This window comes from Homarus americanus, unplaced genomic scaffold (genome assembly GCF_018991925.1).
Source record: "Homarus americanus isolate GMGI-L3 unplaced genomic scaffold, GMGI_Hamer_2.0 scaffold56366, whole genome shotgun sequence".
NCBI classification, from domain to species: Eukaryota; Metazoa; Arthropoda; class Malacostraca; order Decapoda; family Nephropidae; genus Homarus; species Homarus americanus.
The window spans coordinates 27,338-42,500 of record NW_024747154.1 but is presented as its reverse complement, the minus strand read 5'-3'; the positions used below and the strand labels follow the sequence as shown (position 1 = coordinate 42,500).

The 15,163-nt window shown below is 43.8% G+C and overlaps 1 long non-coding RNA gene across 1 annotated transcript in view; it reads left to right on the top strand.

The window, feature by feature from the left end:
• The window catches only part of LOC121879486, a 94,384-nt gene extending 79,455 nt beyond the window's left edge, over window positions 1-14,929 (top strand). Inside the window, exon 3 of the long non-coding RNA XR_006091351.1 lies at window positions 14,864-14,929. This is a non-coding gene — a long non-coding RNA (uncharacterized LOC121879486). The remainder of the gene's footprint in view (window positions 1-14,863) is intronic.
• The last annotated feature ends 234 nt before the right edge of the window (window positions 14,930-15,163 follow it).

The following is a 15,163-nucleotide window of genomic DNA, read 5'->3' as shown; positions in this document are numbered from 1 at the left end:
AATAATATATATATATATATATATATATATATATATATATATATATATATATATATATATATATATATATATATATATATATATATATATATATATATATATTAAAGGAAAGAAGAAAACACGAAGTTCCCAAGCGCTGTACTCACCCTGAAGATGTGAATTACACAGCGCTTGGGAACTTCGTGTTTTTCTTAACATATACTACAGTAGTTATACATATATATATATATATATATATATATATATATATATATATATATATATATATATATATATATATATATATATATATATATTGCAATGAATCCGGATTGATATAAAAACACGTATTTGAATTTACAGTTTAGCGTCCTCCTCTTCCTTCTCTTCCTTCTTCTCTTCCTCCTCCTACTCCTCCTCCTACTCCTCCTCCTTCTCTTCCTCCTCCTCCCCAGGGTCTGACTGTGAGTAAATATCACTTAACTAGGCCGTTACTGTATGTTTCCGCATTTTATACAACGAAATTCCTTTAAAAAGAAACAAAAATACTATTTGACTTTGCATTTGTAGCGTTCGTGTAAAAGAATCCGATAATCCGTGAGTAAATAGTGTTTTTGCTGCGCCTCTGTTGTGTTGTGTTGACCAATACGAACGGGAGTGAAAAACGCCTGTGTGAATCCGGATTTTAGTATTGTTAAGGCGTTAAAAGAATCTGTATTCATTTGTTATGTAAATAGAAACATACCGGGATAACTTTTTGGTGTGAATGTTAATGGAAAAATGTTTGAATGTTGATTTTGGTGATTTTCAAGAATTAACAGGTTATTTATTATTAAAGATATATATATATATATGTGTGTGTGTGTGTGTATTGAGGGTAAATAGATACCTCTTTAAGTATTATCTTGGCAGGTTTGTCCTTTTGTTAGATAAAATTTATAATGAAATAAATAGGTAATACCTCTACCAATTTTACAGTGTTCGTGGTAATAAAAACAACATAACTACTCCTAATGTAATGTTTTCCCAGGATAGTCTATTGTAGTTGTTACCGTATGAACAATATCCTTGAAAAAAAGAAAGTTAATTTGATGTCAAACTTCAGGAGAGAAAAGCTTAATTCTCAGTTTAGCTTCGTCATGTTATTTCTGGATAAGCTTTGGGGAAGAACTTGAAGCTTAATATTTCGCTTATCTCTACCTAACCTAATCCTAACTCCTACCTAACCTAACTCAAAACAATTCAACCTGACTAACTCAAAACAATTCAACCTAACTCAAAACAATTCAACCTAACCTAACTCAAAACAATTCAACCTAACCTAACTCAAAACAATTCAACCTGACCTAACTCAAAACAATTCAACCTAACCTAACTCAAAACAATTCAACCTAACCTAACTCAAAACAATTCAACCTGACCTAACTCAAAACAATTCAACCTAACCTAACTCAAAACAATTCCAACCTGACCTAACTCAAAACAATTCAACCTAACTAACAAAACAATTCAACCTAACCTAACTCAAAACAATTCAACCTGACCTAACTCAAAACAATTCAACCTGACCTAACTCAAAACAATTCAACCCTAACTCAAAACAATTCAACCTGACCTAACTCAAACAATTCAACCTGACCTAACTCAAAACAATTCAACCTGACCTAACTCAACAATTCAACCTAACCTAACTCAAAACAATTCAACCTAACCTAACTCAAAACAATTCAACCTGACCTAACTCAAAACAATTCAACCTGACCTGCTCAAAACAATTCAACCTGACCTAACTCTACCTAACTTAACCAAATTAAACTTATTTTAACATGTACTTACCACTAAATGATTCTTTTGGTAGTTTGGTTAGGATAGGTTAAATTAGGTTGGGTTAGGATTGTCTAGGTTGGAACTGGGTGGAATTGGAGTTATGCAAGTTTGGGTTCGGTAAGGTTAGGTTGGGTCAGGTTTGTCATGGTTAGGTTAGGTGACATATGATCCCTCTGTACACCCTACTGTTAAACTACACTGACCAAATAAAAACTCCGTCACGTATAAAACTCGCATCCGTCAGACATTATACTAACTCGTATCTCCAGTGTTAAGCGATGGCATATAGATCGCTGCCTGAAGTGTGCAACAGTGAGCAACTTGCATACGTGTTGCTGTCTTGGAATTGCAGTGTTGAGAGGAAGGGTCTCTCTCTCTCTCTTCTCTCGTTAGACCCATGACAGCAGTACATTGGTGACATTAAACCCATGACAGCACTACATTGGTGACATTAAACCCATGACAGCACTACATTGGTGACATTAAACCCATGACAGCACTACATTGGTGACATTAAACCCATGACAGTAGTACATTGGTGACATTAAACCCATAGTAGAACTACATTGGTGACATTTAAACCCATGACAGCACTACATTGGTGACATTAAACCCATGACAACTGCATTGGTGACATTAGGCCATGACCTCTTCATTGGTGACATTAAACCCATGACAGCACCATTGGTGACTATTAAACCCCATGACAAAATGCTAACATTACACCTTAACAAGTGATACATTGGTGATATTTGAAACCCATGATCGTGGTACAGTGGTGAGAGAGAGAGAGAGAAAGAAGAAAAATCAAATGCTCGTGTTTGAATGTTTAAGTGCCTCTCCTACCTCTCTCTCTCTCTCTCTCCATCACACACACACACACACACACACACACACACACACACACCATCTCCATTAATTTGTTTGGTTTTTGTCTCCTGAAAACACCGTCATTCTCTCAACCGGAAGTGACCCCCCTCCTCCCCCCTCATCCTTCTGCCAAACTAAATGCTACGGAGAACGTTTTGGCTGTGTGGAGAGAACGTTTTTTGGGTGCTGGGAGAATGTTTTGTAGTTGGGGAGAACGTTTTACTGTTTAAAGAGAACGTTTACTGTCTAGGGGAAAAGTTTATCATCTAGGGGAAAAAGTTTATCATCTTGGGAAAAAGTTTATCATCTAGGGAAAAAGTTTATCATCTTGGGAAAAAGTTTATCATCTAGGGAAAAAGTTTTAGTGTCTTGAAAACGATTTTGCTGTGTGTGAAATTACCTGGTGGGGTGGGTGCTGGTGGTGTGGGAAAGGACTGAGGAGGCGATGCAGAAGGCCTTTGTCCAGTGTTACTTTCCTCATGGCTTCCCCTAAAGGTTCGAGAAGCTGAGTGGTTTACAGAGATTTCTCCTCCTCCTCCACTTTCTTCTTCTTCTCGACTTCTTCTTCTTCTCCTCCTCCTCCTCCTGGACTTCTTATTATTAGTATTTTCTTCTTTCTTCCTCCTCCTCCTCCTCCCTCTGGACTTATTATTTTTCTTCTTTCTTCCTCCTCCTCCTCCTCCTCCTCCTCCTCCCTTTCCTCCTGGACTTCTTCTTATTATTTTCTTCTTTCTTCCTCCTCCTCCTCCTCCTGGACTTCTTATTATTATTTTCTTCTTTCTTCTCCTCTCCTCCTCCTCCTCCTCCCTCCTCCTCCTCCTCCTGGACTTCTTCTTATTATTTTCTTCTTTCCTCCTCCTCCCACCTCTACTGCTCCAGGTGTTAAGGCTGCCGTGGTGGTGAGCTTCTGGGCCTTTGTCAGTTGCTGGTTCGCATCAAGTAGTGCAGATGGCTTAAACATGGCTAGTAAGACATACCCTTAGCTAGGAAAACATACCCTTGGCCTGTAAAGACATACCCTTAGCTATGAGACATACCCTTAGCTAGTAAGACTTACCATTGGCTAGTAAGACATACCATTGGTAAGACATACCTTGGCTAGTAAGACATACCATTGGTAGTAAGACATACCCTTGGCTAGTAAGACATACCTTGGCTGATAAGACATACCTTGGCTAGTAAGACATACCTTGGCTGGTGAGACATACCCTTGGCTAGTAAGACATACCCTTAGCTAGTGAGACATACCCTTGGCTAGTAAGAGATACCCTTGGCTAGTGAGACATACCCTTGGCTAGTGAGACATACCCTTGGCTAGTAAGATATACCCTTGGCTAGTAAGACATACCCTTGGCTAGTAAGACATACCCTTGGCTAGTAAGACATACCCTTGTACAAAGACATACCTTGGCTAGTAAGACATACCCTTGGCTAGTGAGACATACCTTGGCTAGTAAGACATACCCTTGGCTAGTAAGACATACCCTTGGCTAGTAAGACATACTCTTGGCTAGTAAGACATACCATTGGCTAGTAAGACATACCCTTGGCTAGTAAGACATACTGAGCTGGTAAGACATACCCTTGGCTAGTAAGACTTACCATTGGCTAGTAAGACATACCATTGGCTAGTAAGACATTGGCTAGTAAGAATACCCTTGCTAAGTAAGACACCCTTGGCTAGTAAGACGCTTGGCTAGTAAGACATACCCTTGGCTAGTGAGACATACCCAGCTAGTGAGACATACCTGGCTAGTAGATATACCCTTGGCTGAGTGAGACATACCCTTGGCTGAGACATACCCTTGGCTAGTAGAACATGGCTAGTAAGACATACCCTTGGCTAGTAAGACATACCCTTGGCTAGTAAGACACCATTGGCTAGTAAGACATACCATTGGCTAATAAGACATTGGCTAGTAAGACATACCCTTGGCTAGTAGACATACCCTTGGCTAGTAAGACATACCCTTGGCTAGTAAGACATACCTCCAGCTGGTGAGACATACCCTTGGCTAGTGAGACATACCCTTGGCTAGTAGATATACCCTTGGCTAGTGAGACATACCCTTGGCTAGTGAGACATACCTTGGCTAGTAAGACATACCCTTGGCTAGTAAGACATACTTGGCTGGTAAGACACCTTGGCTAGTAAGACATACCCTTGTCTAGTAAGACATACCCTTGGCTAGTGAGACATACCCTTGGCTAGTAAGATATACCCTTGGCTAGTGAGACATACCCTTGAGCTATGATATACCCTTAGCTAGTGAGACATTGGCTAGTAAGACATACCCTTGGCTAGTAAGACATACCTGGCTAGTGAGAGATACCACCTTGGCTAGTAAGACATACCCTTGGCTAGTGAGACATACCCTTGGCTAGTAAGACATACTCTTGCTGGTGAGACATACCCTTGGCTAGTAAATATACCTTGGCTAGTAAGACATACCCTTGGCTAGTAAGACATACCCTTGGCTAGTGAGACATACCCTTGGCTAGTAGATATACCCTTGGCTAGTGAGACATACCCTTGGCTAGTAAAATACCTTGGCTGTAAGACATACCCTTGGCTAGTAAGACATACCATTCAGTGAGCATACCCTTGCTAGTAAGATATACCCTTGGCTAGTGAGACATACCCTTGGCTAGTAAGATATACCCTTGGCTAGTAAGACATACCCTTGGCTGGCTCACATCACGACTTTCCCGAAGCTACAGGAATAAGTTGGGAGAAAAGTGAGTTATATTTGTGAGGGTTTTTTTTACCTCTTCTTGGTATTACTGTTGGGGGAATGGAGGAGAGAAGGAGGAGGAGGTGAAGGAGAGATAGGAAGTGAGGGGTTGATTGGGAAGAAGATAGAAGAAAAAGGAAGGGGAGGGGGAGATTGAAGGTGGGGGAGAGAGAGAATTCTGTCGTGGAAAAAAAGTTACTATATTACCAGATCGTTTTTGGGGATGTCGTTGGGTAGTGGAAAACTGACTGAAACACAACACCTTCCTGTACTGAGTCTGCCTCTGGATATGCTTGCCTGCAGGGGATGACGACCATAACACAGTACCTAGATGAAACGGCTCCTGAAGGATGAGAAACAGACTAACAGAGTACCTAGATGAAACGGCTCCTGAAGGGTGTGAAACTACCAGAGTACCTAGATGAAACGGCTCTGAAGGGGTGTGGAAACAGACTAACAGAGTACCTAGATAAACGGCTCCTGAAGGGGTGTGAAACAGACTAACAGAGTACCTAGATGAAACAGCTCCTGCAGGGTGAGACAGACTAACAGAGTACCTAGATGAAACGGCTCCTAGGTGTGAAACAGACTAACAAGTACCTAGATGAAACAGCTCCTGAAGGGGTGTAAACAGACTAACACACAGTACCTAGATGAAACGGCTCCGGAAGGGGGTGTGTGTTGGTAGTCAGGGCTTCAAGGCGGCAGCCAGGAGATGTCAACACCCCTGGCGGGATTCAGATATGAAGCTTCCTCTCTTACTCCTGAGGGTGAAGAAGGAGGTAGGGTGTGGTGGTGGAGGTAAGGGTGTGTGGTGGTGGAGGTAAGGGTGTGTGGTGGTGGAGGTAGGGGTGTTGGTGGAGGTAGGGGTGTGTGGAGGTGGGGTGTGTGGTGGTGGAGGTGGGGTGTGTGGTGGTGGAGGTAAGGGTGTGTGGTGGTGGAGTGGGGTGTGGTGTGGGAGGTAAGGGTGTGTGGTGGGTGGAGGTGGGGTGTGTGTGGTGGAGGTAGGTGTGTGGTGGAGAGTAGGGGTGTGTGGTGTGGGTGGGGTGTGTGGTGGTGGGGTGGGGTGTGTGGTGGTGGGTGGGGTGTGTGGTGGAGGTGGGGTGTGTGGTGGGGTAAGGGGTGTGTGGTGGTGGAGGTAGGGTGTGTGGTGGAGGAGGTAAGGGTGTGTGGTGGAGGTAGGGTGTGTGGTGAAGGAGGTAGGGTGTGTGGTGGTTGAGGTGGGGTGTTTGGTGGAGGTAAGGGTGTGTGTGGTGGAGGAGGTAAGGGTGTGTGGGTGGAGGTGGGGTGTTGGTGGAGGGAGGTAGGGTGTGGTGTGGAGGTGGGGTGTGTGGTGGTGGAGGTGGGGGTGTGTGGTGGGGTGATGGGGTGTATGGTGGTGGAGGTAAGGGTTTTGGTGGTGGGTAGGGTGTGTGGTGGGTAAGGTGTGGGTGGAGTAAGGTGTGTGGTGGTGGAGGTGGGGTATGTGGTGGTGGGTAGAGGGTGTGTGGTGGTGGAGGTAGGGGTATGTGGTGGTGGGGAGGTGTGTGGTGGTGGAGGTAGGGTTGGTGTGGTGGTGGAGTAGGGGTGTGGTGGTGGAGTGAGGTGTGTGGTGGTGGAGTGAGGTGTGTGGTGGTGGAGGTAGGGTGTGTGGTGGTGGAGGTAGGTGGTGTGTGGGTGGTGGAGATGGGGGTGTGTTGGGGTGGAGGTAAGGGTGTGTGGTGGTGGAGGTAAGGGTGTGTGGTGGTGGAGGTAAGTGTGTGGTGGTGGAGGTAGGGTGTGTGGTGGTGGAGGTAAGGGTGTGTGGTGGTGGGAGGTAGGGTGTGTGTGGTGGTGGAGGTGTGTGGTGGTGGAAAGGGTGTGTGGTGGTGGAGATGGGGTGTGTGGGTGGAGGTGGGTGTGGTGGTGGAGTAGGGTGTGTGGTGGTGTGGGTAGGGGTGTGTGGTGGTGGAGGTGTGTGGTGGGTGTGTGGTGGTGGTAAGGTGGTGGTGGTGGTGGGTTGGTGGAAGTGGGGTGTGGTGGTGGAGGTGGGGTGTGTGGTGGTGGAGGTAAGGGTGTGTGGTGGTGGAGTAAGGTGTGTGTTGGTGGAGGTAAGGTGTGTGTGGTGGAGTAAGGTGTGGTGGTGGAGTGGGGGTGTGTGGTGGTGGGTAGGGGTGTGTGGTGGTGGAGTGGGGTGTGTGGTGGTGGAGTGGGGTGTGTGGTGGGTGGAGGTATGGGTGTGTGGTGGTGGAGTAGGGGTGTGTGGTGGTGGAGTGGGGTGTGTGGGGTGAAGGAAGGGTGATATCAGAACCCCAGCCCATTGCTCCTCCTAAGGGTGACAGGAACTAAGGTGTCTACAGGATGTTAAACATTGGCTCCTTGATCCTACTAAAGATGCTAAGAGGACAAGGAAAGAGGTATTTTAAGGGTGAATAATATTAAGTGTTTTAAGGGTGAATAATATTAAGGGTGTTTTAAGGGTGAATAATATTAAAGGTGTTTAAGGTGAATAATATTAAGGTGTTTTAGGTGAATAATATTAGGGTGTTTAAGGGTGAATAATAAGTGTTTTAAGGTGAATTATATTAGGTGGTTTAAGGGTGAATAATATTAAGGTGTTTTAAGGGTGAATAATATGGGTGTTTTAAGTGAATAATATTAAGGGTTGTTTTAAGGTTGAATAATATTATGGGTGTTTTAAGGTGAATAATAAAGTGTTTTAAAGGTGAATAATATTAAGGGTGTTTTAAGGGTGAATAATATTAAGGGTGTTTTAAGGGTGAATAATAAGGGTGTGTTTTAAGGGTGAATAATAAGGGTGTTTAAGGTGAATAATATTAAGGGTGTTTAAGGGTGAATAATATTAAGGGTGTTAATAGGGTGAATAATATTAAGGGTGTTTTAAGGGTGAATAATATTAAGGGTGTTTTAAGGGTGAATAATATTATGGGTGTTTTAAGGAATAATATTAAGGTGTTTAGTGTGAATAATATTAAGGGTGTTTTAAGGGTGAATAAGGGTGTTTTAAGGGTGAATAATATTAAGGGTGAATAATATTAAGGGTGTTTTAAGGGTGAATAATATTAAGGGTGTTTTAAGGTGAAGGGTGAATAATGAAGGTGAATCCATCTATCAACCCACCCTACACCCTACCCCACCCCGCGCCACACCCCACCCCACCCCACCCCACCCCACCCCACCCCACCCCCACCCACCCCACCCTACCCACTCCCACCCCTACCCACCTCACTCCCACTCATCTCCACCTCCCTACCCACCTCACCCCTACTCACCCCACTCCCTACCCACCCCACCCCACGCGCGAGAGGTACGTGTGTTTGCGGGGGGATATGTGTGTGTGTGTGTTTGGGGATGTGAGTGTGTATGTGTGCGTGTCTGTGTATACATGTGTTTGTGTTCAAGAATGTAGACGGGCTTTATTCGTGTGTCTGTCTGTCTTTCTGTCTATCTGTCTGCATACTGTCCATTTTGTAGCCTCCTGTCTAGAGTGGTGTGTGTGTGTGTGGCGCTGTATTCCAGTAATGGGTTTGGCAACAGTAAATCTCGTTTTCTGTGATATTTTGTGACGTGTGGGTTAACTACTTTGTACCAGCACTCTTTGATTATTTCTCTCTTGTGTTTTGAGGTGTTGTAAACAGGCCGCGATGCATCCAGAATGACCAATGAGAGAATGGGGAGGAGAAAGGAAGGCTCTCATTGGGTGGTTCTTGAGAGAGATTCCTTATGTGTGTATCTAAAGTCATTGACGCTAGTTTAAACCCTCATCGAACGAGTAAGGAGAAATTGTTTTGGCTGTGGGAAAATGACACGTGATTGTCTGATTATTGTTTTGATGCAGAGGAAATTACTTTGAGGAGAGGAAAAAGTTGTGGTACCGCTGGGAAATTACTTTGAACTTTTGAAAATTATTTGGGATTTTTTAAAAAAATTTTGAAGGGAGAAATTTTTGCTGATATTTTAGTGGGGGAAAATGTTTTGAGTGTGTGGAAATTTCAGTTGGGGAAAATTGCTTTAAGTGTGTGAAAATTTCCCGTTGGGAAAAATTGCTTTAAGTGTGTGAAAATTTCCCTCAAGTTGGGAGAAAATTGCTTTAAGTGTGTGAAAATTTCCTCAAGTTGGGGAAAAAATTGCTTTTTATGTGAAAATTTCCTGTTGGGGAAAAATTGCTTTTATGTGTGAAAATTTCCCTCAAGTTGGGGAAAAAATTGCTTTAAGTGTGTGAAAATTTCCCTCAAGTTGGGGAAAAAATTGCTTTAAGTGTGTGAAAATTTCCCTCAAGTTGGGGAAAAAATTGCTTTAAGTGTGTGAAAATTTCCCTCAAGTTGGGGAAAAAATGGTGCTTTAATTCAGCTCAGCAACACCCAAAGTGCTTTTACAATTGTCTTTCGTGACGATTTAACCTATACCATGACGGGCGTGGTGAGTAAGCGTGCCCCAATGACCCATGCCCTCGTATCTGAGTGTTGGGGGCGTGTGGTGAGGGGCGTGTAGTGTGTGAGAGGCGTATAGTGCTGGGCTCACATCATGCACCCATGGATGTTATATGGTACCCGTCCCTCCGCTGCACCACCAGATTGGTAAGTCCTACCTACCATGATCGACCCCCTCCAACCATGACTGACCCGCCCTACCATGATTGACCCCCTCCAACCATGACTGACCCGCCCTGTATTGACCCCTCAACTATGACTGACCCGCCCTACCATGATTGACCCCCTCCAACAATGTTCCCGCCCCACTGAGGCGACTCCTACTATGATTGCCCCTCCTACATGATTGACCGTCTCCTACTATGATTGACCCCTCCTACCACAGTTGACCGCTCCTACTGATTGACCCCCTCCTACCATGATTGACCGACTCCTACTATGATTGACCCTCCTACCACGGTTGACCGACTCCTACTATGATTGACCCCTCCTACCATGATTGAGATCGTCTCCTACTATGATTGACCCCCTCCTACATGATTGAACCGCTCCTACTATGATTGACCCCCTCCTACCATGACCCCTCCTACTATGATTGACCTCTCTCCCTACTATGATTGACCCCTCCTACCATGATTGAACCGACTCCTACTATGATTGGCCGCTCCTACTATGATTGACCCCTCCTACCATGATTGACCCTCCTACCATGATTGACCGACTCCTACCATGATTGACCGTCTCCTACTATGATTGACCTCCTACCATGATTGACCGACTCCTACTATGATTGACCGGCTCTACTCAGTTGGCCCTCCTACCATGATTGACCGGCTCCTACCATGATTGACCCTCTCCTACCGTGATTGACCGACTCCTACATGATTGACCCCTCTACGATTGACCGTCTCCTGCGTTGACCCCTCCTACAGATTGAACCGGCTCCTACTATGATTGACCGACTCCTACTATGATTGACCCCTCCTACCATGATTGACCGTCTCCTACTATGATTGGCCCCTCCTACCGTGATTGACCGACTCCTACCATGATTGACCGCTCCTACTATGATTGACCTCCTACCATGATTGACCGTCTCCTACATGATTGACCCCTCCTACCCAGTTGACCCCTCCTACCATGATTGACCGACTCCTACTACGAGTTGACCCCTCCTACCATGATTGACACTCCTACCATGATTGACCGTCTCCTACTATGATTGACCCCCTCTTGCCATGATTGGACAAAGCTCCTACTATGATTGACTGACTCCCTACTCAATTGACCCCTCCTACTTGATTGACCGGCTCCTACCAGATTGACCGACTCCTACTACGAGTTGACCCCCTCCTATGATTGACTCCCTCTTGCCATGATTGATCGACTCCTACCATGATTGACCGACTCACCATGATTGACCCCTCCTACTATGATTGATCGCTCCTACTGCAGTTGACCGACTCCTACCATGATTGACCCTCCTACTATGATTGACCGACCACCATGATTGACCGGCTCCTACAGCTGACCCGCCCTACCATGACTGACCCCTCCAACCATGCCTAGCCCCCCCTCCATACTGCTTCCTACTATGACCCCAGCCCCTTCTCTGCCTGACTGACCCCTCCAACCATGACTGACCCCTCCTCCATGACAGACCCCCTTCAACACATCATTTTACCCCCCTTACCATGACTGACCCCCCCACCATAACTGACTCCCTCCTACCATGATTCCTACTATGAGTGACCTCTACCATTAAGTCTCCATAATGGTTTCATGGTACGGTACACCTTCCTACCATACCCTTACCCCCTCCCTACCATTAGTATAAGGGTATATCCACAAATATACCCACAAATATATATATAATGTGTGTGTGTGACTCTTATCGCATATACGGTATACCTATATAACTACTCGACAGATAAACATACAGGTATATATATATGTTAGTCAGGTATATATGTAAGGTATATGCAGGTATATTCTACAGGTATATATTGGTATAATTAGGAGAAGGTTGTGGTATATTTTGGTGGTATATTGTGTGTTGTTATGGTATATTAATCTTGGTATATGTATAATGATGTTATACTCTCTCTCTCTCTCTCTCTTTTCTCTCTCTCTCTCTCTCTCTCTCTCTCTCAGATGCCTTTGATATTATAATTGTATTGAGTGAGTGAGTGAGTAGGCTACCTGGTTCTCTCTGGGGTAAGAGGGAGGAGGGGTAGAGTAGGGGAGAAAGAGAGAGGAAGAGAATGAGGGGAGAGAAAGATAGAAAGAGAGAGAAAGGTGCAGAGTGAGAGAGAGGGGTAGGAAGTGAGAGGTGAAAATGAGTAAGAGGGAGGGAGAGGGAGTGTGTGTTGTGAGAGCAAGACAAACATGGGGAGAGAAGGGGAGGCGCAGTGAACGAGGCCAGGGCTGACGTCACTATTGATGGCCAGGAAATTGGTAGTGACGTCATCAAATATATATGGGTGACGTCATCAAAAATACGAGTGTAAACATAATTCAGTCTAATAGGTGGTGACGTCATCAACTATACGGGTGTAAATCTCTCTCTCTCTCTCTCTCTCGGTAGAAATGAATAATTATTGTATAAGGTCAGCTGTAGGATGTCTGTATGTACATGTACGGCGTTCAAGACCTCTACAGTGCCACCAAGACTTCTACAGTGCCACCAAGACCTCTACAGTGCCACCAAGACCTCTACAGTGCCACCAAGACGTCTACAGTGCCACAAGACCACTACAGTGCCACCAAGACCTCTACAGTGCCACCAAGACCTCTACAGTGCCACCAAGACCTCACAGTGCCTCCAAGACCCCTACAGTGCCACCAAGACCTCACAGTGCCACCAAGACCTCACAGTGCCACCAAGACCTCTACAGTGCCACCACATCCCCAAGAGCCACCAAGACCCCACAGTGCCACCAAGACCCCTAAGTGCCAACCTACAGTGCCACCAAGACCTCCACAGTGCCACCAAGACCTCACAGTGCCACCAGACTTCTACAGTGCCTCCAAGACCTCCACAGTGCCACCAAGACCCTACAGTGCCACCAAGACTCTACAGTGCCACCAAGACTCCACAGTGCCACCAAGACCTCCAGTGCCACCAAGACCCCTACAGGCCACTTCACAGGCCACAAGACAGTCAGACTCACAGTGCCCGTGGGGCACAGTGCAAGACCCCAGTGCCACCAAGACTCTGCAGTGCCACCAAGACCCCTGCAGTGCCTCCAAGACCCTACAGTGCCACCAAGACCTCTACAGCGCCACTAAGACCTACAGTACCAAGACTTCACAGTGCCACCAAGACCCACAGTGCCATCAAGACCTCTACAGTGCCAAGATTCGGAAGATAAGAAAGACACAGTGCACACGCCACTAAGACACGCGATAAGACCTGATAGTACCACCAGACCTCACAGTGCCACCAAGATCTATAGTGCACCAAGACCCTAGATCAAACTCAGTCCAAGACACTACAGTGCCACAAGATTTACAGACCAAGACCTCTACAGTGCCACCGTATCCAACATGTGTTAAGGAAGAGACCAGTTAAGGGTTAATAATTACGACCCAATATTGATATTGTTGGCCTGACTTGGCTTGGCTTGGCTTTGCTTGACTTGGCTTGTTTACTCTGGCACTCGCCCTCGTCTGAGTGGGTTTTACACAAAGTGGTGGATATCTACGCTATTTGGCAGTCTTGTTTTGAGTCGTGATAGGCCTGTGCTTCTAGGTCTAATTATTATTCCTATTTTTTTACATCTAGTGATAATTTAACGTATGCTCTTCGCCTATTTTGCTGTTTCCTCCATGTAGTAAATATTTTTTGTTATAGGCCTAGTTTAATATATTATATATGATATAGTTTTATCTACTGCTTAGGCCTAGATTTTTATATAACTTCCATATATGCTGGCCTTTTGTGTTAAGAGGCTCATCCCGATATACTGAAATAGATACATTCCATTCAATGTATTCTTTTTCGTATTCTCAACTGATATAGCCCCCCCCTCTCGCCAATATAGTAGAATTTTACCGAGTGCTATAGGCTTAGCTACTTTATTACTTCCATATAATATAGTTTTATCTACTGCTATAGGTCTAGTTTTTATATATCTTCCATATAGTAGAATTTTACCGTGTGCTATAGGCCTAGTTCAATATATTACCTGCATATAATAAAATTGTACCTGGTTATTTAGGCCTACTTGTACACGTCACTTGGATATAGTCAAACATTCCCTCTGGATAATTGAAAGTCTTGTAAAAGCTATCCAAACTTCTACTTGATTGAAATTTACCTCTATGGGGGCACCTAGGCCTAATTTTATAGGCTCTGTAAAGTATACATTGAATTTGTTTACTTTTGATCATAACAAAGGCCTATTTCTTATGTAATTTAACTATTTATAATATTTCTAGCTATGCGGGAAAATTTTTAGGCCTAGTTTGGGTAAGAATTATATAGGCCTGTAAAGTGTATATTTCAAGTGTATATATTTATCTCCCAAGTGTATCTTATAAAAAATCCAAGTGTATTGAGTATTTTGTAAGTGTATTTTTGTAAGTATTTTAAGGTCTATCCCAGGTATATTTTTTCACCTGTATTTTTTTATATAATTTGGTGATGTATTTTTGTTTAATTGTATTTGTTTAATGTATGTGTATTATTCTTACTGTTTAACTCAGGTATTTTTTGTTAGTGAGATGAGGTGTTTATTATTGTATTTGTTTGTTTGTTTAGGTCAGGTAATTATTATTTGTTTGTTTGTTTAGGTCAGGTAATTATTCTTTGTTTGTTTAGGTCAGGTAATTATTCTTGCTTGTTTAGGTCAGGTAATTATTCTTGCTTGTTTAGGTCAGGTAATTATTGTTTGTTTGTTTGTTTAGGTCAGGTAATTATTGTTTGTTCTTTGTTATTGAGGTCACATATTTAAGATATGTTTGTTTGTTTAGATCAGGTAATACTTGTTTGTTTGTTGGGTCAGATATTAATTGTTTTCTCTTGTTTCTTATTTACAGAAACCAGAGGAGAAATATGCACGCTTCAAGGGCCTTACCAACGTCATTATGAAGAAGGTAAGTCTGTCTGTCTGTGTGTCTGTCTGTTTGTCTGTCTTCAAGATCTCGACACATGCTGGTGACGTATTCTCGGGGTATTAGGAACAACCGGTAGTTAAGGTGGTAATTTAACCGGACGTAGATAAATTGTTAACCTATCTTGATTTAACTTAACTCAACCTTATCTAACCTAACTTAATCTAAACTAACCTAATCATATCTAATATAATCTAACCTTATCCCATCTAACTTAACCTAATC